We start from the raw sequence: 17,627 nt of genomic DNA on the forward strand, positions 1-17,627 counted from the left end.
AGCATTTTTACTACCAGTTCGGGCAAACCAGTCTGAACTGGTAACATTTCAATCCTGATTCTAACATGCTACGATTATTTGCAATGGAGATTCCCTAAAAGTCCTCAGTGTTGTTGAACCAGAATGGGAAGTCATCTACAGCAAATTTTCACAAGAGGGCTTTCTTCTAAGCTGAATCAACAGTTGGCTCGCTCAAGCCCATTGTCCCTCCCTCCCCTCCTAACAATCCAAGTGGAAATGTGTTTCATAACCAGCTTGGTCTCTGACAAAGATATCCCCTTTATCCTTCAGTGGCCCAGCTGTTTCCTTGTGTAAGGTTCTTGCATTCCCTTATTATCCAAGTCCTGCGCTGCTGAATCTTTTGTATTTGCAGAAACAAATACGCTGCTATTGTGGGGGATTTGAAATGGAGGTTTTGAAGCCTTTCTTTAATTTTTTTTTCTTTAAACCTGCTGGAATCAGATGGTGGCTTACAGTTAAAACTATTTTGTGGACTTTCTTTTGCTTACTGATTTGATGATTAACGATTAACCCAAGCAAAAACACCAGCTGGAATGCTCCTGTTTGGTATCAAAACACTGGGCGATAAACAGACATGAAAAAACATGGGCTTTTTTTTATGTACAGAATTTAAGGTAATGCTAGGCAGCATTGACATGAATGGAGGAATGGGAGGTTGCTAAGTATGCTGTCTTCAGATAAGGGCTGCAGCATGAGACCAGAGAAATGCATAGCATCAAAGTGTAGGGTTGTTGTTTTTTTACAACCATCATACACTGTGGGTCCCTGCACCTTTTGGGGATACTGTACCCATCCTCACATTAAATATGGGCTGAACTATACAAATCTACCCTGTTTCCCTGAAAAGTAAGACTTCCCCGGATAATAAGCTCAATCGGGATTTTGAGTGCATGCGCTAAAATAAGCCCTCCCCGAAAATATTGCAACACAGCAGCAGCCATGAGGTGACCATGCTCGCCACCTCCTGCACCTCAAAAATAATAAGATCTCCCCAAAAATAAGGTCAAGTGCTTATTTCGGGGGTCAAAAGGAAATAAGACCCAGTCTTATTTTCAGGAAAACACAGTACTAGCCAGAACAAGGTAGAGTGACACCACTGTTGCAAGGATGGTTAAGATCATGCATTGAAACCCATGTCAAATCCTTTCTATACGAATGCTAACTGTTGGTATTGTTATTTGAAGACCTGTCAATGGTGGAGTTGCACCCACTGGGCGAGTGGTGGTGACATGGTTCCATTTCATTGGCAATGCAAGTGTGGGGAAGGGAATCGGGCTATCCCCAGGAAGAGTTTCCTTTAAACCCCTCGCTTGTTTACAAAGCAAGAGAAGAAGAAGAAAAAAGAGCACAAAAGCAAGAAAGAAGCAATCACAGGCAGGCAGAACAGGAGCTTGGTGTGTTAAAAAAAACAAAAACAAATGACAAGTGTTTCTTCCAACAAAGAATAAAGGCAATTCCCAGCCAATGAGGCCCACAGAGCAGCCTTTGTCTGCAGAGACTCAGGTGCCCCCGCACCATGTGGCTTCCAGCAAGAGGCAGCAGAAGCTTCCCAAGAACTCAGCGCAGGAGGGGGTGGCCGAGCAGACAACCCAAAAAGGAGTTCAGCTAAAGCAGGGGTGTCCAAACTTGGGAACTTTAAGACTTGTGGACTTCAACTCCCAGAATTCCCCAGCCAGCCATGCTGGCTGGGGAATTCTGGGAGTTGAAGTCCACAAGTCTTAAAGTTCCCAAGTTTGGACACCCCTGGGCTAAAGGAAGAAAATAGAGCAACCAGGACCAGGATGGCCTAGCTAATTTCCAAGCCCCAGTTATGCTTAACGGTAACTGTGAGCGATTCATGGTTCAGTAAATTAGTACAGAAACGTTTCGGCAATATGGTTTATATCAGTGGTGAAATTCATTTTTTTTACTACCGGTTCTGTGGGCGTGGCTTGGTGGGCATGGCAGGGGAAGGATACCACAAAATCCCCATTCCTGGGGGAAGGACACCTCAAAATCTCCATTCCCACCCCACTCTGAGGCCAGCCAGAAGTGGTATTTGCCAGTTCTCCGGAATACTCAAAATTTCTGCTACCGGTTCTCCAGAACCTGTCGGAATCTGCTGAATTTCACCCCTGGTTTATATCATTATTCTATAACAACAGCGGTATTTATTACTTATAAGGCATCAGCATCTTTCCACGGCTCTGAACACTTATGAAAATGGTATGGGAGATATTCCCATGCTCCTCCCCACCCTTGCACCTCCAGTGAAATGGAACCACATTACAGTTAATGCAACCCCAAAGACAACCATGCAGAGGCTCTTCAGACAAGAGAAGCACTATTTTGCAGGCTTATGTTCAACATAATGACGTTAAACACCCCATAAGAGCTGTATCAACCTTCCCTAGCTGGTTAAGGATGGCAAAAGTTGTAACTTCAGCATATCTAAAGCAGGCATCTTGCTAGGGTGGGGTGTATTAAAACACATCTCTGCCTGTTTGAAAACCGAAGGAAGGGTGATGCAAAAGGAAGCAAGCATTGGAAACTTTTTTTTTTAGCAGGGAAGAAAGAACCAATTGCAACACCTCAAATTGATAGTACCGGCAAGTATCTCTCCTCCTCCCTGTTTTCTCGAGAGTCAAGGGACCCAGGCTCCCATTACCTGCCAAGGGATAAAAGCCAAGGTGAGAGTTCTTTCTGCTCTCAACTCCCAAGACAATGCAAAGGGAATAAAGAAATAGCAAACAGGATGATTAGTTAATGCATGGAACACAGACCCTGCTTTAAAAATCTTTTAGTCTGCCTCGGCTATGTCGGTTTCTCCCTTGTGGACTTGGTATCCCATACTGAAACAGTTTTTCATAACTATTCCAGTCAGGGGTGAAATCCACTTACCTTTGCTACTGGTTCGGTAGCAATGTGAGCTGCACATGCACTTGCTTTGCTCGCTTGCGCCACCTCCGAGCATGCGCAGGACCTTCCATGGATCCGCAGAACATTCAAATCATGTCCGGGTGGGTGGGCGGAACTTGCTAGCGAGCGCACCTACAAGCAAGTAAGCAAACAGCAAGGTAAGCCAACAGGGAGGGCGGGGAATCTGCTGTGCCACGCGATTTCGATTAGCTAGAAAGCAGGAAATCCTGCTTTCTAGCTAATATAAACCGCGCGGCACAGCTGATCGCTGGACAAACCGGTTAGCCTGAAGTGGTAGCATTTTTTTACTACCGGTTCGGGGGAACAGCTGGCATCTTTACTACTGGTTCAGGTGTGCCATTCCAAACCGCTAGCATTTCACCCCTGATTCCAGTTGAAACTGCTTGGCTTACAGTTGTACAAGGAGGAGACATTTCCTCCCACCCCCACCCCCACCCTAAAAAAATTATTGAAGCAAATCTCCAATTATATGCATGATGGCTGAAGATGATGAAAATGAAATTCTGTGAGCAACAGATGAAGGCAGCATGGAGGCTGCGAGGGCCGTCAGTCAATCAGGCCCGAATAATCCCTTCATTTTCCCAGCAATCACTTTTGAGCTAGACAACGTGACAGTAGAGAGTAGAAGCACCACATTCCCATCCAACTGGTCCCATAGGACAAAGTTCTACAGGCAGAAGAGGGTGACTTCACCTTTACTCTTTTAGATTTTCCACTGTGCCCAAAGGTAATCCTATCTGCAGATGGGGGATTATGATGATGCATTTAGAATACAGCTCAACTCAAGGGAATCTCGTTAAAGGGCTTCGCTGTGTTCCCCATCTGTCATTCTCCATGCCCATTGGCGTTTGCCTTCTCTCTGTGATGAAAGTAACAATCATTGGTCAACTAGAAGCTGTAGACTCAAATAAACAAGGCATATCCGGAGTTTCTTTGTATTGGACAAGGCCGCCTGGCTCAGGTGGCCAAGTGTGGAAATGGTAGCATTGTATGATTTTAGAAAATCAGAACAAAACAAAATACCCCAGGTGAGATCCTTTTGGAAATTACCTGTACTGGAGACTTTGGTATGCAAATTATGTTACTTCTGCATTACAAGATGGAAGCAATCAAAGAAAGGTGCAGGCACATCTCAGCATTCAGCTCCAATTCATGAGCCTTTCTAATTTATTTATTTAGTAAACAAATTTATATGATCATCCAGCAGACACAGAAGTGATTCCAGGTAGTTTACATTAAAAATCCACAACATAAAAACGTATAAAACTGCCTTCCAACGCCCATGCCTCCATGGCAGCAGCAATACAACAGTAAGATATAATATTATTAATGTCCCCATCCACTGGACATTTCAACATGGATTGCTGGATATAAATATGAATGTAGATTTCTTATGTTTTATATCCAGTAGTCTATAACAACATAGGCTTTTAAAGAAAGCCTGTGAATGTGATAATGTTTTTTGCTATTTCAAATAAGACCTATAGATAGAATTTTTAAAAATTACTTGCCATCTCTGAAATAAATATTCCTATTTTATTACTAGCTAATAGTGTGGTGTTGCCTGGGTATTTATAGACATCGAAGTGTTTGCCTTTCTTCCCCCTACTCCCAAGCCCATTATCCCTGCCCTCTCATTTCCCCCCCTCATGCACTCCTCTTTCCCGCCCTGTCTATAATCCTGGCACTTTGCCCTGAAGCGTTTGTCTGACAGGGAGCCATTGAGATGAGCCTTTCTTCCCCCTACTCCCATACCCCTCATCCCTGCCCTCTCCCTTCCCCCTCCCATGTGCTCCTCTTTCCCATCCTTTCTACGATCCTGGCACATTGTCCCAAATCCAACAAGCGCTTCCTCATTGGTCCACTGGAAGGCGAACGTCACAGCTAGCTTTCCAGAGGACATCACAAACAATTGCCGCTCTAGGACACCGCACTCACTCTCCTTAACGGCCCAGGCGTTCCAGAGTTATGCTGGAACACACACACCACACACACACACAAACACACACCAGGGGTGTCTCCCCACGCCCAGTATTTGTTTCCAGAGGGTGTCATTTGTGTACCAAGTTTTGTTGAAATTGCTCAAGACACTCCAGAGTTATGCTGGAACATATATACATACATACTGAAATATAAGATAAGATCATGCCTAACAAAAGGTAGCCAAGCTCTTAAAAAATTGAAGAGAATTAATGAATGGTCTCTTATGCCCAACATTCTGTTCTCACAATAGACAACCAGAGATCCTGGGAACTCCATCAGCATGCTGGGAGTCAGTAGCCCCCTCATGAAGATTTGCTTTTTTAAGATAGTCCAAGTAACTGAATTGAATTACTATTATGGTAGCTTTTGGATGAAAATCTATTTCCTTTTTTTAGTTCCTTAGACTAAAAGGAACACAAATATCAACTCTTAAGACAGGGTTACATCATCTCTAAAATACTTCCAAGGACACCTGATAGAACATTATGTAAAGTTCTCTGGACTAGAACAAGGAAGCCTAGAATGGATATGGAGGCTGAAGCTTTTGGGCACCGTCTCAAATGCCAATAAAAAAAGACCCATCTCCTACTCAAGCACACAAATGCCAAAGGGAGCTCATTATACTCTAAGGCTACTAATAGCAATGAGGTTACTAGTGGTCGCTCTTGCTTGCTACGCCACTGTTTCTATGGCTGCAGCATCTCTAGGGTTGCTGTGTTTTTCTGGCAAGACTTGTGTGTCTCTGATTTATGAGCAAAGGTTCGGCAAGCTTTCTATAGAAGGATTGCAATACTTGCTGAAATATTCAGCCCCTGGCAGGGGATGAGTGCAGAGAAGCTCTCTTAGAAAATCATGCAGCATCTCTACAATGAATCTGATGTCTATAAAGTGAGGAATATAAAGGGCTGACTGCTGAATAAGTAAACACAGAGTACCATAATCATCCTCCCTTCAGCCAGAGAAACTACCTCCCAAAGTAAAGCTATTTTAGGTTACAGAACTCTTTGTGAATGCTATTCCCCATAAATTATCCTAAGCCATTTCACCATGTTGACAAGAGTTTTCTTTCAAAGAAAAATGAACACCTCTGTATCCCAAGGACAGCTTTGATGCTTCATTAGTGTACAGCTAATCTAAGATAGAGGTGTGCTAATTGTTCTTAATGATCATTTCTCCCTAAGTAAAACAAGACAGCCCAGTGGTGATTTTGTTACCTTTAAAAATCCTTTCTCCACCTGACAAAACCACATGCACAAAAGCAAACATACATACAAAGATGCTCTGGAACCATGAAATTTGAATGGCTGTATCTATATCTATATCTATAAATGTGTGTGTGTATGCATGTGTGTGCATGTGTGTGTGAGTGTGTGTTCCAGCATAACTTTGGAACACCTGGAGCAATTTCAACCAAACTTGGTACAAGGTGACTTACTCTCTGGAAACAAATATTGTGGGTGTAAGACGCCCCTAACATCCCTCGGTGTGTGTGTTCTGTTAAGATACAGCCTGTTGTGCCTTAAAATGACTCCCACTGTACTGCTGTAAAATGGCTTCTACTGTACAATGCAGTGGAGTTGCCATGGTAACGGCTTCACAGTACTCCCCAAGGGGGCTCCCTCTGGTGAAAAGGGAAAAATCTAACATTAGAAATTACGTTTGGTCCAGACATTTTCCCCCTATAAATAAATACCTGGGCAATGCTGGGTTATCAACTAGTTGTAGATAAATTGATAAAAATATAGGCTTTAATATATGAAAGTCTATTCATGGGTTTTAGAAACCTCATGTTATCATTCCATCTCTTAAAAGCAAATAATACTGTAGTTAAACACATGGAGAAATAACCTCTGTTAACCATTCTTGCTCTTGTTTTGGGGCGCAGCTAAATTGAGAAATGTCAACGCTGTCCTAGCAACAACTTTCCTCTGTAAGCTACAGATACAACTGTGTGTGTTTTTCCCCACAGACCCAGACTAAATAGGTTTTTAAAAAACTTTCTTTCTGAGTAAGTACATGCCTGACGTTTTCAATCCATGCTGTGGTTAAATGACAAAGCCATTTCCCTTCAAGTGACTTAGAACATCTTCCAGAGTCATTCACCCATTGTATAAATAAGGTTTCTGTCATTTCACAATGACTGGGTGACTCTAGAAGATGCTGCAAGTCACAGGTGGAACTTCTTCTGGTCAGGTGAATGAGAACATGCCTAAAGCAAGCAGGCTAGCTGGGGGGGCGGGGGGAGGTTTATAGATTTATTTTGAACCCAAACAATTCTTTGCTTAAGCTGTATTGCAGTGTTTCTCAACCTTGGCAACTTTAAGATGTATGGACTTAAACTCCCAGAGCAGGAGTTAATTCACTCATCTTAAAAGTATTGAGATTGAAAAATTCTGCTCCTTTCAGTGAATATTGCTTTATAAATATAATGGTTCTGGGTGAAATGTCTTTTTGGAAGCCTCATTCTCCTTGACACAGTAACCACTGCTCATTCACATGCCTTCCGCCCCTGGGCAAAATTGGCCCAAGGACTCAGAAGGAAAGCAGAATCAGCTAGAAGAAGCAGTTGAACTTGAAAGACCAGGGGATTCTGGTAGAATGAGGACCTTAATAATAATAATAATAATAATAATAATGATTCTTTATTGTCAGTGTACAATGAGATTGGTTAAGCTCCTTCAGTGCACACACCCCAACACAATGCAACCCGCAGTGAAGACAAAAAAGAGAAACAAAAATATCCCTAACCCAATAAATCATATTAACAAACACCCAGCAAGAAGAAGCAGTTGAACTTGAAAGACCAGAGTGTAGCAGCAGAATGAGGACCTTGTCACGGTATGGGGCAAGGGAAGAGCCCATGGATATTGTCCCTTAATGGTCATCTTATGCAGGTGGTTTGAGAAGAGCTAGATGGTTAATTTGGTTCAAAAGCTATCGAAAGGGTGAAACTTAGATATGGCTTTCTTTGTCTTTGCTGTGTGGAATGGAGTGTAAGCATACTTCATGAAGTAGTAAAGAACGGAACCTTGTTAATTTGGGGGGGGGGATTTTCCCTCCCATAAATTCCATTTTCTAACACCATTTTTCATCTGTTGCCATCTTGAAAGGCATTTTAGCTGAACAATATAAACTTTAATGTGAAAAGAATACATTTTTATCAGAAAGATAGAAATTTCAATATGAAAACAGTATACTTTAAGATAAACAAGAAGCACTAGGTTAAAGTTTCTTGTTTTTAAAACACTGCACACTTTGCTCCATTCCCTTCTTTCTATTCACTTTTTTGGTGCTTAGAGACGGATTACTTTGGCAATTGTTTAAAGAACATTTGGAAACGAACATTTGCCTTCCTTTTCTCTTTCTTCCTTTTGTGAATGGATTCCTTTTATTTATTTATTTTTCATATCTCTGTTGCATTAAATAAACAAGTCTATTTGGATCTCTTTAGAAACATCAGAAGAAACTCCTCCTTTTGAAATGAAAGAACCTAGCCTAGATAATATTTCATGATCCTCAACTTACTTAGCAAGTCATGCTTACATTTTTTTCTGGATATGAAAGCCTGTTATGAAACCAGATTAATTCTTTCTACTCTGAATCATAATGAATTACTTTATATAGTATGATGAATATACTACAGTATATAGAAACCAAAGGATTTCTTCAACTTGTTGCACATGGAAATTAAAAAAACAAAACAGCCCTTATCTCTTGGGTCAGATCTCAAAATTGAGATCCAATGCCTTTCAGATTATCCCGTAAGAAAACCACATTCCACTATTCACTGCTATTCTGTGCCAAAAACAGGGCAAAGGAGAACTGCCTAGAAATGCATATCACATTATGAACCTGTGTTCTTTGTCTCTTTGAGTTCCAGCCATCGCTCCTCTTCCAGCAATAATTATGTAGTTCTCAGCAAAATCTGTGAGACTGACAGTATTGAAATATTCACATTTATGACAGGATGACTTAGCACTTCTTAATGGTAACCCAGATTTTCCTCCACTCTTCTTCCAAGGCTGCCACCTGATAGTTAGCAAAGTAATATTCCAAACTTTGAATCCCACCAGGGAACCTGGTAGGACATAGCTTGCCAACATTATGACCTCTATGGCTCTTGGCAATTTTTCCAGAAAGTCTGCCAACCTGTGCCTTTTAAACAACCTTTCGATTCATGAAGCTCAAGTAAAAAAGAATCCAAGTCCAATTTGTATATTGGTGTAGTGTTGCAGCTAGGGTGTTAGACTAGATCCAAGGAGACATTTTATTTATTTTATTTATTAATTCAATTTATAGGCCGCTCCCTCTCCACAAAGGGACTCGGGGCGGCATACAATCAAATATACAAACAAATGACGAGGAGGAGGTATATACAAAAACATTTTACAATACATAAATAAATAATCATAAGTTAAAACAACACAGTAAGATTAAAACAATTAAAATACCCAAAAAAGCAGAATTAATTTAAAATTGTCCAGGGGGATTGGAGAATGTAGTTATAATTCAAGCCAGGCCGGCTAGTTGGAACAGGTGGGTCTTGAGTTTCTTGCGGAAGGAGCGGAGGTCGGTAGTTGTCCTAATGTTGGGGGGAGGTCATTCCAGAGGGCTGGGCCCATCACAGAGAAGGCCCTACCCCTCGGCGGCGCCCTCTGGCATAGCTTAGTGGACGGCACCTGGAGGAGTCCCTCTCTGTGAGAGCGAATTGGTCGTAGGGATGTATGGGGCAGGATACGATCCCGCAAGTAACTAGGTCCTGTGCCATGGAGCGCTTTGATAAATTTAAGGCCACAGAAACTCACTTGGGGCCAGCCAGTCTTTTAGTCCATCATCATCCGGTTTTTACTGTGTGGAAAAATAAGAGGAGGGGATGATACGTATTCTATTTTTTATTCTTGAAGGAACACTACATTCCCTCTTCTAATTTTTCTACACTGTAATACCTGAAGGGCATAACTCTAATAAATATGGAAGAGAAAAATAATGGTTCACTGCTGACGGTGCCATAGAGCACATGCACCCAAGAAAGGAAACCAACGGTTTCATATCCTATTTGGGCATCCTTTTCTTTACATGGCCACTGCATTCGGCCAAAAGTTCTGTTTCTTTTACAGCCCAGTATAATAAATGTCTATGTGGAAATGTTAGAGACAGGTACTTGAGTACAGAGTCTGAAATATCATCATGATTTGTTAGGCCACTTATCTTACCCTTTCTAAGCCATTTATCTGATGTGCTCAGTCTGACCTGAACGGACAATATTCCATTTTGTGAACTTCCAGCAGAGGTGGTATTCAGCAGGTTCTGATCAGTTCTGGAGAACCGGTAGTGGAAATTCTGAGTAGTTTGAAGAACCGGTAAATACCACCTCTGACTGGCCCCGCCCCCATCTATTCTCTGCCTCCCGAATCCCAGCTGATCGGGAGGGAGTGGGGATTTTGCAGTAACCTTCCCCTGAAGTGGGGAGGGAATGGAGTGTTTACAGTATCTTTCCCCTGCCATGCCCACCAAGCCACACCACGCCCACCAAGTCATGCCCACAGAACCGGTAATAAATTTTTTTGAATCCCATCACTGACTTCCAGCATTCTGTTACAATATGAGAAGGCAAGTGCACAAGGTCTCCCAGGGAGCTGAATTATAGCTAAGCAACTATTCGGACCCAGGTCTCCCCTATCTGTGAGCCAATTATCTTGAATGGCTCAATGAAGGCCAGCTTGCTTGTTCAACCAGAGAACATTGGTTACTGTAGTTAGGTTTTAATCATACTTTCAGCTATGCATGCCACTCTCTTATTTTCAGTGTCATTATCCATTCTCTAATGGATAATAATGATCTCAGGGATTGATGAATTCCCAATTGAAGTCGGAATCCATCAGACTCCAGCTGCCTCCCTTTGTATGAATGGAACAATGTTCTTTCTTTTCTGGCACTTCCTGGACAGTGCAACGTGATAACACCCACTTACTCTGTGTTACCAAGAGAATGTAAAGACTTCACTCTCTAGGTGGGGAGAGATTCAGGGAAACAGTCCTAAGAAGGAAGGGTTTGCAAAGGCCCTCCTGGTTGCCACCTGTCCTTGTGCAGGAGCTGTGAGTTTAAGAGAATCCCCAGATTATGTGCCAGGTCTGCCTATGTCTTGCCCCAGGCCAAGTACACACAAATATACAAAGAGGTGGTTTTGTTCTTTTAATAAACAAGGCTTGTAAACATGCACATTTGCCATATAGAGGTGTGTTTCCCCCCCAAAGTTCAGGAAATTTGGCTTACAAGAACTGCACATTAAAGCAGGGTCCAGGGATCACATCTTGTAGCAGATTTGTCACCCAGTGGACAATCAAAGTCAGGGTTGTGAAGTTCACAAGTTAAAGCACACAGAGTAGGAGTTAATAGGTGGTTGCCATCAACAGAGAGTTTGTGTTTGTTGTTGCATTTTAATAGAAACAGAAAACCCTTTGTAGCTCATTTAATGGGGTTGGACTCCTTCCATATAAGCAGTTGCTCAAGTCTCTTTGCAGCCCACCAAGCTCTGGTGTTGGCAATATTTCTGTGCCCCCATCTTCAGAGAGAAACAGCAGCTGTGTTTGCTGGATTCTGGTTTGCCCCATATCAGACGGCAGTCTCTAATGGCATTGGAGCTGGCTGCTTCTCATCTTTCAGAACTTCTGGAGCTGACTGCTCATCATCAATCCCTTCTTCTCACGCTGAGCCCAGAGTCTGGGCCAATGCAATCCCGTCTAAGACCAATGGTGGCAAGTCTCTGTGAACCAAATGCCCCAAACCCAGAGCCATTCCACCATGCCAGGGTTCAGTTTCAGCCCATTGCTCCCTGCCCAGCCTTTAATAGCCTGCAGGCACTGCAAAAGGGAGATCATGACATTACTTAACTCATCATGGACCGAGATATACAGCCGAGTATTATCTGATACTGATGATATCTCACTTCATGGTGACAGATGACTTCCATGTAGATTATTTCATCCAGTGACTTCATGAGGATGTTAAATAGAAGCGGACAGCATACTGAATCCTCTGCGGGAGGGACACAGATCTAAGTCATAGATGGTTGTGCTCCCATTCCCTAGGATTCTGTCCACTTCCTCAAGAGCAATGGGATTAAACTGTTCCTGGGTAACTGAACAAACACCTGCTCAAGATACCCCCAATGAATTAGCAGCCAGGTCAAAATCTAACTAGGAACAAATCCAGGCAACTATGTTTTCCAAAAAATCAGCAAATGCCTCGCGTGTTCCTGCAGGTAGACCTCTGCATCCTCCTCCCCTAGAAGTAAGTGGGTCATCTTAAAGAAGGCTGCTGGGCAATTATTTGAAGACACAATTAGTGTGGAGTAGTATTTACAATTTGGCATCTGAATTGCCAAGAGGTAGGCTTCAATAACGCCTCTTACTAATATTTGGTCAAATCAATTTTTCGTTTTTCACCAGCAGTGCTTTAGATATTTCATCCCTCTCAGTTCCTCTGTATTCTGCATTTGGACAACTCTATCCAAAGCCACTGTCCTATTTCAGGCAGTAACTAGGGGCTTGGCCAAACTATGCAGCAAATCTTTGGTTATAACTCCTATTCCTTCTGAAACCCATCCCTGCCCATCAGTCACTGGGGGCAGACCAATCTAATAGCTCCTGCCTCTCTCTGCAGGGGTACAGCTCTAGAGACGTTCATAGCCAAGGCACAAGCTGACCACGACAAGGGAAGCCAAGGATAGGCCCACCAGTTCCAGATCACATAAGCACTGGTTCAACAAAAAACACCAAATCACGTGTGACATATGTTACATGATAACATATATTCTCTTCTGTTGAAGTAAGATCCTAAGCACAGTCATGGTTTCGCTTAGCAACTGCTTCACTTAGTGACCATGTTGCTGATCCCAATTGTACTTGCTAAATAAGGACTGTAATGAGTATCAGTGTATTTTTTCTATCTTTTCTTGATCTTTTCAGCATCATTCAATGCTGAATGATCTCAGTTTCTAGTTTAATGCTAGAATTTTCTCTTTAATTCTAGTAGCTTTTGGAAAAGCAATTTAGTTCTTCCACCAATATTTTCAATTTTCTGTTTTCTTGCAAGTATTTTTATAGTAATTTTCTTTGTCTCATCTTGCAGCATGTTGGAAATGTTGACTTAGTTATGCAATTATATTATATGTTTTTATTTATATGTTTCTGCACAGTTTCAGGAATTTTTCCCAATCATCTCTTTTGGCCATCTTTGCTTTTTTACCTTTTGCCAAAGTTTGCCATGTTCTTCAAGTTCACTTTTTAAATGTCTTCCCATAACTTTTCTGATACTTCCCAAAGGTGCTTTTTCAAAAGGCAACTAGAGTTTCTTGTTTTTTTTCCTTGAAAACATTTCACTTCTCATCCAAGAAGCTGCTTGAGAATCTCCATAGAATTCCTTCTGATACTTGCATATACTTCTGTGCATATATTTCTAAGATCATATTTTGTTACACTCATGACTGGTTTGTTCTGATTTGTATATTAATAGTTGATTATCTGTACCACAGTCTGTCAGCCTCTGCTTCACTTACTTGCTATTGGCTGCCATAGAAACGGGGAGGGTGGGGGCCTGGTATTTGGGATGGAAATAAATGACACAGGAGGAGATATGGAAAAGGGAGTTTTCTTTTCACCATCTTCTGCACATGCTGGAGGCTGGTGTTTGGGCCTGGTCAAAGCCAACTATCCTGCATACCAACACGATGATGCCTTTTGGAGATGCTTCCCACATGACACCTAAGGGAGTTGCACATTGGACATTGGGATAGGGTCATTGGAGGGAGGGGTCTGGGTTATCATTTGATATGTACTTGTTCGCGCCTTTCTGACTCAGTTCTTGCTTTACTTTCGCTGCTATCTTTTCATGACCAGTAAAAGTATTTTAATTCCAAGAACAACGGAGTTGGGAGTTTCCTTTCTTGGTTATTGATGGAGGCACGCCTGACACAGTCTGCTCCAGATTTGTCTTTGTGAATGTTATTGAGCTTTTCCATTGTTGACTTCCACAGATGTAATCAATTTGCTTTTTATACAATACATTGGGCAAAGTCCATGTGTACAGTGAATGCTTGTACAGCTGGAAGGTGTTAGGAATAAATGGCTCTGTTACTCTTGCAGCATTCAATCAAATATTCCCCACTTTATTTCTATTCCTAAGCTCTTTTTAATTCCCAATTTTTGCCCATAAATATTAGTACATTGTGTTTGCATGTTCTTTCAGTTTCAGTTTATACTATTCATAGAATCAACTCCATCTTCTTCTGCGTCTGATGTTGGCATATATACCGGTAGCTGAACAAAAACAATTGCAATGGGCATTTCTCAAAACACAGCAGAAATGTATAAGTGTTCATTGATTGCATTGCATTACATTGCATAACAGCTCTTACAAGCTTCTCCTTGGTTATGAATGCAGCTAGAAAAGATCCTTGGGAATACTCCAGACAGTGAAGAACACATATTGATGAGTTATTGACAAATCAAATCAGAGTTCTCATTCAGGGCACAAATGACCAGGCTCCAATTATCCTACTTTGGACACATTAGGCAAAGGCCCAGCTCTTTTAAACAATTCTAATGCTGGGAAGGATGGAAGGAAAGAGAGTAAGACAATAAGCAGCAAGATGGATGGACTCAGATTTAATAGTGGTTAAATACACCATTGGGTGTATTTAAAGAACAGGTTAGAGATAGATTGTAATGGAGAAAAATCTATTTATGTAGTCACCTGGAGTCAAAAACAAGTTGATGGAACATGATCAATGAATCAATTAATGAAGAACATGTGATTATTAGAATTGTGGTGCCCAGTGACAATGTATTTCTGTTCAATAATGTCCAAGAGGTTAACTTGGGTGCATTCAGTTTTATTCTTTATCCTTCCAACATGAACCAGTTTACTTGGTTCATGCTTCACACACTCCATGTGGGACATCTTTACTGCTTCTGATCCTCATTTTCAACTACCGTATTTTTCGGAGTATAAGACACACCTTTTTCCCTCAAAAAAGAGTCTGAAAATCTGGGTGTGTCTTATACACTGAATGCAGCATTTTTTGCCTCCCGAATCCTCGCCCCCTTCACCAAAATGGCTGTGCATTGCCTTTAGGAGGCTTTCAGAGTGCTCCTGGGGACTTAGTAGGGCAAAAATGAGTGGAAAATGGGCCGTTTTTTGCTCAATTTCCCCACCCCCTCAGTCCCCAGCAGCACTCTATAAGCCTCCTAAAGGCTATGCATATCTTTTTGTCAAAAAACAGGCCTGTTATTGTAAAAAAATGGGCCATTTTTTGTTCATTTTTTGGGGGGGTCATTTTTTAGGCGCACTCTACAAGCCTTCTAAAGGTTATTCATGCCCTTTTTTGAAAAAAAAAAAAACAGGCCCGTTTTTGCGAAAAAAGGGCCATTCTTGAGAGGTCTGTGGAGTGCAAATATTTTTTTTAAAAAAATTGCCTCTTCAAAATCTTGGTGAGTTTTATACTCCGGTGCATTTGATACTCTGAAAAATATGTTATATCAGCAGTTAGACAATGAAAACCTTTGCTTCAGCTAGAGCATATATGCCAGCTTTAATCTGACACACGATCCAAAACATTTAAGTGTTCTCAGTCCAGGTATAACAAGCTGTAAAAGTAACCTTGAGAAACAGGAAGAAGAGCTGCAACTGAGACAGTAGTCAGAGAAAAGACATTTGACTCTGAGGTAGAATTGTGATTTGATGAAGTATCTCACTTGATCCTCCCTAATTCTCTTGATGGTAAAGGGAGAGAGGCATAGAAGCACATTCAGACTTGCAAGATTCTGTTACTGTGATCAAAGTAGTGCTAGGAATCATGATTTCTTAGTCTGATCTACCTTTAAGGGTTGACAGCAACTTCTGGGACAAACTATGTAGATGTGGAATACATGTCATTATAGACTGTGTTTTCAACTTTCATTAAGCTCATTGTGATATTGAAAGATGACTCAAAGCACTATTGCAAACATACATCATTAATATGGCCATGGAAGGACCTGCCAGACGTTGTTTCATTAAAGGATCTGAGAATGGGAGAGATCAATAGGGATTTTTTTAAAAAAAACCACAAACAGCTTAGGCATCCTTAAATTTGAAAACAAAACCCACCATATTTGTACTACTATAGCAATAGGAACAGCACTTAGACTTATATACCACTTCACAGTGCTTTACAGCCCTCTCTAAGCAGTTTACAGAATCAGCACATTGCCCCCAACAATTTGGGTCCTCATTTTACCCACCTCCAAAGGATGGAAGGCTGAGTCTACCTTGAGCCTGGTGAGATTTGAACTGCCAAACTGCTGGCAGTTGGTGAAAAGCAGAAGTAGCCTGCAGTATTGCACTCTAATCACTGCCCCACCGTGGCTTATCCATTCATAACTATATTTATCTCATAGCACTTTCAAAACAAACATGATTTATTGCATCCTTTATTGGATCTGGACACAAGGAATTAGGACCAGAAAGCCTATAAATGGCACAAAGGACTAAGCTTGTTCATATGTTATTAAGGTCTTATTGTGTTGAAACAGGAGCTGTGCCAGATCATTCAGAGTCTTAATGAAAAAGCAAACAAGCAAACCAACGTAGAACCATGCTGGCTGGAGAATTCTGGGAATTGAAGTCCACGCATCTTAAAACTGCCAAATTTAAGAAATGCTGGTATAGTAATTAAAGGCACTACACTAGGAGTGGGAAATCCAAGTTCTAGTCCTGCCTTAATCAGGAAAGCGAGATGAGTGACTTTGGGCAATAGACAATGTCCAATCACTTCTGAAAAAGTTGCCAAGAAAACTGCCTGGACTTGACAAGAACTTGATCAATCAATTAGAACAGCACTGGAAGGGACCTTGGAGGTCTTCTAGTCCAACCCCTTGCTCAAGCAGGAGACGCCTTTCAGACGAGTGACTATCCAGTCTCTTCTTAAAAGCCTCCATTGATGAAGCACCTACAATGTAGGTAGTACGTTGTACAACGTAGGTAGTATATCAACATAGTACGAGTTTAGCCCGTCCCCACATTGCAACAGCCCTGCGAGGTGTGCCAGTGAAGACTGGCTGAGACCATGGAGGCTGACAAACTGCACATGTGTGCTGCTAGCTAGGGCTTAAGACAGCCATGGAACACATTTTAATGGTTATTTACTGAATTTTCCCAACAGTGGGAACAATTAACCAGTGGAACAGTTTGTCTCCAGAAGTTATGGGTGCTCCATCACTGGAAGTTTTCAAGAGACTGGACAGCCATTTGTCTTAAAATGGTATATGATCTCCTGCTTGAACACGGGGTTGGACTAGATGACCTCCAAGGTCCCTTCCAACTCTGTTATTCTGTTATAAGGTCCGAAGGCAAGCCCTTCCACTGGTCAATTGTTCTGTTAGGAAATTTCTCCATAATTCCAGGTTGTTCCTCGCTATTCTCGATAATCCACCCGAGTTAGGATTGATTCCAAAGAGAAGAGTCCTAATAGTAACAATGCACAGAAAGGCAACCCGTAGCTTCATTCCTTTCAGTTAAGGGGAAATTCTGACCTTTCACATCACCCCCGCCCCCCACCTCCAACCCGCGAGAATAGGAGGGCTTCCCTTCCCTTCGCCGACCGCTTTCCCACCGCTGGCAGCAATTCCACTGCGCGCTCTCTCCCTAACCCCGGGATCGCGTTT

At 41.9% G+C, this 17,627-nt stretch overlaps 1 protein-coding gene across 1 annotated transcript in view; it reads right to left on the reverse strand.

Moving 5' to 3' along the window:
* The window catches only part of ACY3 (aminoacylase 3), a 322,364-nt gene that overhangs the window by 184,563 nt on the left and 120,174 nt on the right, over positions 1-17,627 (reverse strand). The gene's annotated exons all lie outside the window — the stretch shown is intronic.

The sequence above is a fragment of the Natrix helvetica genome (genome assembly GCF_964273705.1).
Source record: "Natrix helvetica genome assembly, chromosome: 1".
NCBI lineage: Eukaryota > Metazoa > Chordata > Lepidosauria > Squamata > Natricidae > Natrix > Natrix helvetica.